The 10,123-nt window shown below is 46.3% G+C and overlaps 1 pseudogene; it reads left to right on the forward strand.

The window, feature by feature from the left end:
• Positions 1 to 3,389: 3,389 nt before the first annotated feature.
• On the forward strand, positions 3,390 to 9,520 carry LOC127310775 (RNA-binding NOB1-like protein; annotated as a pseudogene).
• Positions 9,521 to 10,123: the final 603 nt, after the last annotated feature.

The raw sequence follows: 10,123 nt of genomic DNA on the forward strand, positions 1-10,123 counted from the left end.
AAAATGTCGACAAGAAAAATAAAAGAAGATTGGCGACAGGAGAAGTTATTGAATACTTCGGGAGCCTTTGATCAAATACAAGTTTTTGCCCAAATGCTCGGGGGCTACTTTGAAAAAAGTAAATCTCGAGTATGACAATATAGAAATTGCGGGAGCCTATGATCAAACGCAAGCTTTTGTTCATAGCCTCGGGGGCTACTCCCATCGGGAGCGCTGTTCGCGCACCCGAGAGATAAAAAGAAGAAAATGTCGAGAAAGAATGACAATATAGCGACATGGTGCACTATAATGTTGAGCCTACAACCAAGCACAAGTCCTTGGCTGTAGCCTCGGGGGCTACTCCCATCGGGAACACTGTTCGCGTGCCCGATGAAAAATATCAAAGAGAAAAAAGAAGTAGAGAAAGAAGGAAAGTAAAAAAAAGAAGGAGCATATTTCGAGTTATGAAGATAACTCTACATATACTCCCATCGGGAGAGCAATATAAGTCAAAAATTGACTCGATGAAATGTGCTATTCCAACAGCCGAATAAGCACTCGACAATATATTCTCAGAACGCCAAAAGTTGCGAATAAATTCTGAATGCCGCAAAACACTGCGAAGGTAAGACCCCAGATCCGTTCTGTGCGGCGTGGCACCGTCTATGACTACGGTTTGCTACTTTTATCCGTATCAACAGATACGAAGAAAAATCCTAACGGACGCGTTAGGTACCCGAGAACGAGACCGGGGACTCGACAGAATGGTAAGACCTTAAGCGGCACCTGTCGAAGTTTACACCAGTATCCCGAGATCATGTCCAGGGACGTGATCTTGAAGTAGGTTTTTACGGATTGCCACTAGAGCAGTTAACTAGTACCTGATCCGTTAGATGAACTAGCCCCAACTACCATTATCCCTGTACAATATAGAAATTCATGTGAAGAAATATAGACAAGTCAAAGTTGTCGAGTAAAAATAAACAGGGGAGATTTTCCCTGACTCTACGATTCAAGCAAAATCTCGGGGGCTACTGACATAGGCATCCCCAATGGGCCTGCCAAAGATAGTACCCGAGGTTTGATGAAGGCCCACTACCCGAAGAATGAGAAGACTCGGAAGCCCACGGATATTATTAAGGAAAGTTAGAGTTGTAATAGGAAGGGTTGTTTGTAATCTTACGGGATGAGTTAAGAACCTCCCCGGACTCTGTAACGTGTACAATATGAATCCCTCGGCTCCGCCTCATATATAAGGGGGGGTCGAGGGACGAGAGGATAATCGAATCATTGTTGAGCAAACCCTAGCTTTATTTCGTCGAGTACTTTTCGGCTGAAACCTTCGAGATCTACTTGCCCTCTACATCCAACGAAACCCTAGTCTACTACTTGTAGGCATTGACAAGTTAATACCTTGTCACTATTCATCACCACTCTCATCTCTAGGCATTGGGTTCTCAGCTTCACTATCACTATCAGTATCATGTGAGTACTCAGGGTCGGCACTAGGTTCCGGTGGAGTCTCGACAATGTTGTCTTTGTTCGCATGGCGCTTGGTGAGCATAGATATGTCCTTTGGGTCCACCACGGTCTCACCACGCATTTGTACGTCGTTGTGGAGATCCTGAAGACCTATGTCTATTTGAAGGTCCCCGAACTGCGCTTCCTCTTGATAGAAAATTCCCTCATATGTTACCGGGTCAATGTTGTTGTAATCATCGTCGGAGGGGATGGGTAGCTTACCATGTGGCGATACCTGGAACACGACTTCCCAGCCCATGAGTTCCTCGTTCGGACATGGGTAGGACAAATAATAAACTTGCTTGGCTTGGTGAGCCACAATATAGACATCGGCTCCGCTGTAGGTGGTTGAAGGCCTAACTTCAACTAACCCAATGGAGGGGGTGCTTCTCATTCCACCGTTTGGGTCGATCCAATGGCATTTGAACGCAAAGAGCTTGAGTTCTATGTTTGCGTTGTTGAACGTCAACTCGTATACCTTTTGTAACCTTCCGTAATAATCAGTGCCATCGGCTCCGCTGGTGTAGACTATTTATTGTTTTTGCATTAGGCCGGTTCTTCTCGTGAAACTCCGTATGTAAGCGATACCAATTTACATCATACTTATCATGCGTATGGACTCTACGGTTAAAACCCTGGGAAACGCATCTCAACTCGTCTGTCATCTCAACGTTGGGATCATCTCCCTACAAGTTTAGTTCAGATTATTTTGTGCATTAGTTACATGTAATAAGACAAGTCATGAATTGCAAAGTAAGAGGGACATTTTAGAAATTAATTTTTCATGGTACTAGTTCACGAAGATTTTATTTAAGGGCGGGACACCCTCTTTCAGAAGAGTGTACCACTGCGTGGGAGTGGGACCATTCCTTCGTGACCTCATCTTGGAATTGGCTGAAATGAGAAAATACGTATTAGACCAAAACCAAAGGAGAAAATACGTATTAGACCAAAACCAAGTTACTGGTTGCAAAGTAATTGCTTCACCATTTACCTCGCGAAATCGACCACTTCCACCATGTTCATAAGCACATAAAGTTGTATGCAATCCTCCCATATGATCTCAAGGTTCTCTCCGGTTCACCTCCTAGGGAGTTCCCCCTATACATCCAAACTCTGCCTAAGTGTAGGAACCCCATGTCCAAGAAGCCAGACACACCTGGGGGTAGCCTTGGATATAAAACCATCTCAAATCAATTTTGTGCATGCCATGTGGACACACAAAATTTGGGGCCATTCACACCCTCCGAGGCTCGATTTCTGACGAAACCCTACTTCTATTGACCGGGCGGTCTACCCCTTTGACTACATCCCAGCGGGGGTCCCCTGGTGGGCATATGCCTCCATTTGAGCTTGGTTAGGTCATAGGTACATGTGGTAACAAGGATCATCCCATATGATCTCAAGGTTCTCTCCGGTTCACCTCCCAGGGAGTTCCCCCTTTACATCCAGAATCTCCCTAAGTGTATGAACCCCATGTTCGAGAAGCCAGACACACCTGGGGTAGCCTTGGATATAAAACCTTCTCACATCAATTTTGTGCATGCCATGTGGATACACACAAGTTTCGGGGCCATTCAAACCCTCCGAGGCTCGATTTCTGGGGAAACCCTAGACCAGGATCCCGAGGGATCTATACCGCCCTTATACATAGGTTTCCGCAAATGGGTTCGCCAAAATAGTACTGAGGAAGAAATAAACAAATAAAATTGATTGGGATTAACAATTATATGGGTAAAAGTTATCTTTGTACTAAATCAAAGTGTAAAAGTAAAAAAGGTGCATAAGTTCTGCCGATGGCCATGTTTGTGCCGTGGGCTACCGTCGGCACAGCCTGAACGGCACCGTGATGGAGTAATGGCTAGGCCCGCCTGTCAGTTGGTGTGCCGATGGTGGCCTTCGGTCACCACCTTGCTGTGCCGACGACCGGAGTTGCGCCAAGGGTGGCCGTCGGTGTATCCTGCGGTGTGCCGATGGCCGGCCTGTGCCGACGGTCAGTTCCGTCGCCGGTCGATAGGGCCTCTGTGCCGACAACCCCGACATTTGGCTGTCGGCACATCGCCTGACTGTCGGCGCACGTGAACTCTCCCGTAGCTAGTGCAAGGGGCTGAAGAGTTTCAGCCTTCAAAGAGAGATGCTTGTATACCTTGGGAGGATGACGAGAATAATGAAGGTTGGTTTCCTGCTATAAGCCGTACCACACACAGAAAATATTTTAGGAGGAAAGCGAGGCGTGATGCCCTCAAAGGATCTGAACAAAGTTTTGACACAAGTTCTATTGCTCCATCAGTCGATGATGATAACGATTTATATGAAAACGGTTTGGATCCAGTGGATGACCCTTCTGTTGTTCCAGAGAAAGCAAGGTCAAATACTGATATGTTGCAATCCCGGGAAGAGAATGAACCCAAAATTGCTGGAGACAATTTCCACTCTGACTAACTATCTAATGGAGAGAATGGGGTAGGCAATGCTGCTACTGTTGAAGGGAGAGACGCTACTGATGCATGTACTCAGCAATTGGGTAACTTAGATATAAAAAGTGAGACAGAGGAAAGCCTCGAGGCTTCTTTTGTAGATGATGAGAGCAGTGAGCAGAGTTGGGCACTGATGTCCTTATCTGAATCTACTGTAGCATGTGTTACTAGTGACTATGCCATGCAAAACGGAAATGCCTCACGTACGAATCTAACGTGTACGATCCGTGTACGACCAGACTCAGGAGGAGGCTTCCCATGATCGGACCCACAAACGACTAGACTAGTCTGATCGTACCGAATTATCGGACCAATTCGATCGTACGTATAGCACTGCTCCGGTGAAAATGGGATCACTATGGCTTCACGACGCATACGTGTTACATTCCGAGGAACAAAAAGTGAGTGCGGCAACTGCTCACTTGTTTATGCTTTGGAAAAAGTCCATTTCAAACCCTGAACTCGTAGAGGTTTGGCGGTTTGAACCCTGAAATCGAAATCCCTGTTGTTCATACCCTGAACTATTATATCCCGGTCTAAATTAAACCCTGAGCTGGATTTTCAGAAAATAAATGAAATTTAAAAATTGTTACTCTCACTACCATCATGGGCCCACCTGTCATATGTATCTCCTACCTCTATTCCCCTCTCTCTTGGATTATGTTCTCATCTTGCCGTAGAGGAGGGCCCCGCGCAGAGCAGCATGCCTGCCCATCTGACCACGTCGTTCGACGGCCACGCCACTCCAATGCACATCCTCGCTCCAGCTGTTCATGGACTAACTGCCCCGCGCGAGGGACGAGGACGAGCAACACGCCACTAAACAAAGCAAGCGCCCGCCATCCCAGGATGCCATCCGACGGTAATTGGCCAAGATCTCGCGGCGGCTCCGCATGGCCTCGAGTCCCCGCGCGGCGGTAGCCGAGGGGAGAGGGCTATATCGCATGCGCAAGTGCTGGTCGGCACAGGCCGCCCAAATCCGGTACAGATGAACTGGTGATGTCCGTCTAATCGACCGCAAATCTGTGGAAGAATTGAAACAAACATCGATCCAGTACCAGTACTACGGTACTACCACATCGACATTTATGAAGTGATGTTATCTGTGTGTGTAGCAATTCACAGAGACAAAATATTTGTCTAGTACTGGTGTATATGCGCTGATTAATCAAGTGTTGTTATCCAGCACCACTACTACCCGTGATTTGGAGCAACGTCGCTGCCTTCGATTTAGAAACATAGTGAGAGATGAGATTGGAGAGACAACTAAATTAATCAGCTGAGCTGTTCGTCCTAACTTCAGAACATAATCTGGCCAAGCCATCAGGCCGGACGCGCCGCAGGTGCCTATCTCACGCAGCCCCGACTCTTCCCAGACACCATCCCTGTTGATGCCGTTGCCACGGGTTGCTCGATTGGGATGAATTTGAGAGTAAATAAAAGAAAATTAGTAGAAGAAAATGAATATGATACATGGGCTCCACTATGAGTGAAAGTAGCATGTAATCCCGGCCGGGATTTTTGCTTCCCGGTGTACCAAACAGGTTCAAGGTTTAATTTAAACCGGGATATAATAGTTCAGGGTATGAACGACAGGGATTTCGACTTCAGGGTTCAAACCGCCAAACCTCTACGAGTTCAGGGTTTGAAATAGACTTTTTTCCTTATGCTTTTTCCCGTATTGCCTAGTACTTGTCTTGTTCTGTCACTTCTCTGTAGCGTGGCCATTGTGATTGCTTGTTTGTTGTATGGTCCGCTATTCTCCAAGAAACATTTGAAAATACATATGGGACAATGTTATCATAGAGCATATTGTTATAAAAGCGACAAGTAAATAACAAAGAACGATAAAAGAAAACGCAGCGGAGACACGAGATTTAGCGTGGAAAACTCCTTCCAATACAGAAGGGGAAAAACCACGGACGCCAGTCAACAAAAATTCACTATATCTGGGAGTGTTTACAAATACCGTGGGTTATCTTATATTCTAATCAACCCTAACCAGCGGCTTACAAGATGCATATATAGGCGGTGGCAACGATTCATACCGCGGGGGGCTGCCGCCCCCCCCCCCCTCGCAAGCATTCCTTTTTTGATAAAGGAAATATATTAATATCAACAGATACCAATTACACCCAGCTTCTGCAACAACGCATCACCCTAATGGCACTACGGATGCACATAGCCAAAATATAGAAAACAAAACTAAGAAACAAAAGTTCCGCTACAGTATCTCGGGTCTAACAGCAGCAATACATCCACTACCAAGACAACACCTGGAATACAGACTCTCAAAAAACGACGCCTTCAAGAAGGAAACAATGCTCTAACACCGTCGTCGCCCGATCAAAGATCTTAGGTTTTCATCCTGAAGATAGTCCCCGCTCTCAAAACAATGCCTCCAATAAGGCCATTGCCAGGCACAACCAGTTAAGGCCAGACCCTGGGTTTTCATCCTGAAAGTTAGGACTCTGAACTTCACCTGTGTTGTCGCCCCCACTTTCATACCGCTGCTGTTTGATACGCGTAGATGACGTATTGTCTTCCCGTTCAACACGCGTCCGTTGGGAACCCCAAGAGGAAGGTGTGATGCGTACAGCAGTAAGTTTCCCTCAGTAAGAAACCAAGGTTTATCGAACCAGTAGGAGTCAAGAAGCACGTTGAAGGTTGATGGCGGCGAGATGTAGTGCGGCGCAACACCAGGGATTCCGGCGCCAACGTGAAACCTGCACAACACAACCAAAGTACTTTGCCCCAACGAAACAGTGAGGTTGTCAATCTCACCGGCTTGCTGTAACAAAGGATTAGATGTATAGTGTGGATGATGATTGTTTGCAGAAAACAGTAGAACAAGTATTGCAGTAGATTGTATTCGATTAAAAGAATGGACCGGGATCCACAGTTCACTAGAGGTGTCTCTCCCATAAGATAAATAGCATGTTGGGTGAACAAATTACAGTTGGGCAATTGACAAATAGAGAGGGCATGACAATGCACATACATGACATGATGAGTATTGTGAGATTTAATTGGGCATTACGACAAAGTACATAGACCGCTATCCAGCATGCATCTATGCCTAAAAAGTCCACTTTCAGGTTATCATCCAAACCCCTTCCAGTATTAAGTTGCAAACAACAGACAATTGCATTAAGTATGGTGCGTAATGTAATCAATAACTACATCCTCGGACATAGCATCAATGTTTTATCCCTAGTGGCAACCGCACATCCACAACCTTAGAACTTTCTGTCACTGTCCCAGATTTAATGGAGGCATGAACCCACTATCGAGCATAAATATTCCCTCTTGGAGTTAAGAACAAAAACTTGGCCAGAGCCTCTACTAATAATGGAGAGCATGCAAGATCATAAACAACACATAGGTAATAGATTGATAATCAACATAACATAGTATTCTCTATCCATCGGATCCCAACAAACACAACATATAGCATTACAGATAGATGATCTTGATCATGTTAGGCAGCTCACAAGATCCGATAATGAAGCACACAAGGAGAAGACAACCATCTAGCTACTGCTATGGACCCATAGTCCAGGGGTGAACTACTCACTCATCACTCCGGAGGCGACCATGGCGGTGAAGAGTCCTCCGGGAGATGATTCCCCTCTCCGGCAGGGTGCCGGAGGCGATCTCCTGAATCCCCCGAGATGGGATTGGCGGCGGCGGCGTCTCTGGAAGGTTTTCCGTATCGTGGCTCTCGGTACTGGGGCTATTATCGACGGAGGCTTAAGTAGGCGAAGAGGTAGGTCAAGGGGCGTCACGAGGGGCCCAGACGCCAGGGCCGCGCGGCCAGGCTCCAGGCCGCGCCGCCCTAGTGTCTGGCCACCTCGTGGCCCCACTTCGTTTCATCTTCGGTCTTCTGGAAGCTTCGTGGCAAAATAGGCCCCTGGGCGTTGATTTCGTCCAATTCCGAGAATATTTCCTTACTAGGATTTCTGAAACAAAAAACAGCAGAAAACAGCAACTGGCTCTTCGACATCTCGTTAATAGGTTAGTGCCAGAAAATGCATAAATATGACATATAATGTGTATAAAACATGTAGATATCATCAATAATGTGGCATGGAACATAAGAAATTATCGATACGTCGGAGACGTATCACTGTGAAGCCCGGAACACCAAGCAAGTCCCTCAACAGCGCGGAGACTTGAACCTCCCTTAGCTAGTCCTCCCATTTGGCCTTCATGAAATTCTCTTCTTCCGACTTTCATCATGGATCCATAGTCACATGATGTCAACACAAAAAAAAGAGCTTCACGTCGCTCCCTCCAGAACCAAACGGTCGGGCAAACTACAGGCAAAAGATGCGCTGATGCATTCACCGATGGAGCCTTCCGGATCTCAACACTCCGGCTAGATGAAAAGGATCAGCATCCGGTAGGTCTTCATCTTCGCAGAAGAAGAACCCTAGGACCACCACCTTCAAACCCGAAGCAGACGAATAGGCCCCCACGCCACCATTCGCTGACCAACGTTGACGAAGGAGAATTCGGTGGACGGCGGAAGCTGCAACCACACCATCCTCGCCCCGCACATCGCCGCCCCCTTCCTCGCACCGCCAGCAGAAGCCGACGATGAATCTCGGCGGTCACAAGATCCAACAGCCGCCGCCACCACCATCTATCACCGGAGGCCGTGGTGGAGGAGCCGCCGCCGCACATCCAGGGACGCTGCCCTAGACACACGATGTATGTGCTAACTTCAGACTCCACTACGCTTCGGCCCAAGCCTACCGGCGATGGGCCTCGCTCCGCTCGTTAGAAGTTAGCCTCCCTTTAGTATATGAATTTGGATCACAATATAACACATGTGAATATTTCTTTCTGTGGAGGTCAGAGGTGTAGAAGTGAAGAAGTGGGTCCTTTCAAATCAATGGTGATGGATACCTAGAACTCAGTCAGTTCCATATGCATGGCTTGATATTAGAACATCTGATGTCTCTTCAGTGAAGCAGATTTTAAATATGTAACAGTGTGATGGTTTTCCATTTGGGCTTTCATGTTCATTCCATTACTTGTTCTTGAATACTTGGGTTGAAATATTTCCATGTGCCCAGCTGACCTTTGCTGAGTTGATTCATATAGTGATGTCGATAATGGTGTAACTAATTGCCTATTTGTTTGCTGTTTTCCCTCCCAATGCCCCAAGGTGGAAGATCTGCCGTAATTAATGACCCCATTTTACGTGAAGATCAACTTGCCTCGAAGGTTCTGCCCCTGCTATTGTTGTACATGATCGCAGTAACAAGGATACATAGTTCAAATATCTCAGTTGTAAAGTTTTGCAGATTTCCTGTTTGTAGCAATGAAGTTCTTCATAGAAGAACAACCCATATAACCATTACTGTTTGCTATAGGGGGATGATTTCCTGGGCGCCGAGGACATATTTACGCACAGCGGCAAGAAGAAAGTGGAGCTGAAACCCCCAGATAGGAAGGCACTCGCAATGTTCAGCGGGAAACGGAATCCTAATTCATTCACATGTGCCCTTCTGTTATTTTGTCATCCATGGTAATGTAGTCTCACATTATGTAATGAGAAAACCGGAATGTTTCCTGGACCTCTTCTGTTGGCTAGAGAATCTTAAGACTCGGGGCATGGAAACTTTACAGAGTTTTGCAACACCTATGTAAGGTTTACTTCGAAAAGAACATCTATGTGAGGTTGTGTTTCATTGCAATTATTATACTACTACTGAAGTAATGGGAGGGTAGCAAGTAAGGCATGATCTTATTGAGTATGAGATATATTATTCATGCATCCATTGGGTGCAAGTCTATAAAACTAAAACAACCGAGCAGCCCTAGTTTAGGACATGCTAGAGCAAGTAAGATGAACAGTTCACTGGAAATAAACTAAAACAAATGATCACATGTAGTTTAGGACATGCTAGAGCAACTAAAATGAACAGTTCACTGGAAATAAACTAAAACAGATGATCACAACTCTTATTGCATCTCGTTATTTCACCAGACATGCTGCTCCCGAGTTAGTCTTGAGAGACACACAACAGGCCTAATGTCGCGGGTGGTAAGGGCCTTTTGTCGCGGGCGGCCAGCCGCGACAAGGGAGGCGATAAAAGGGTCCCCCTTTTATCGCGGGTCGCTTACGACCCGCG

This window comes from Lolium perenne, chromosome 6 (assembly GCF_019359855.2).
Source record: "Lolium perenne isolate Kyuss_39 chromosome 6, Kyuss_2.0, whole genome shotgun sequence".
Taxonomy (NCBI): Eukaryota; Viridiplantae; Streptophyta; class Magnoliopsida; order Poales; family Poaceae; genus Lolium; species Lolium perenne.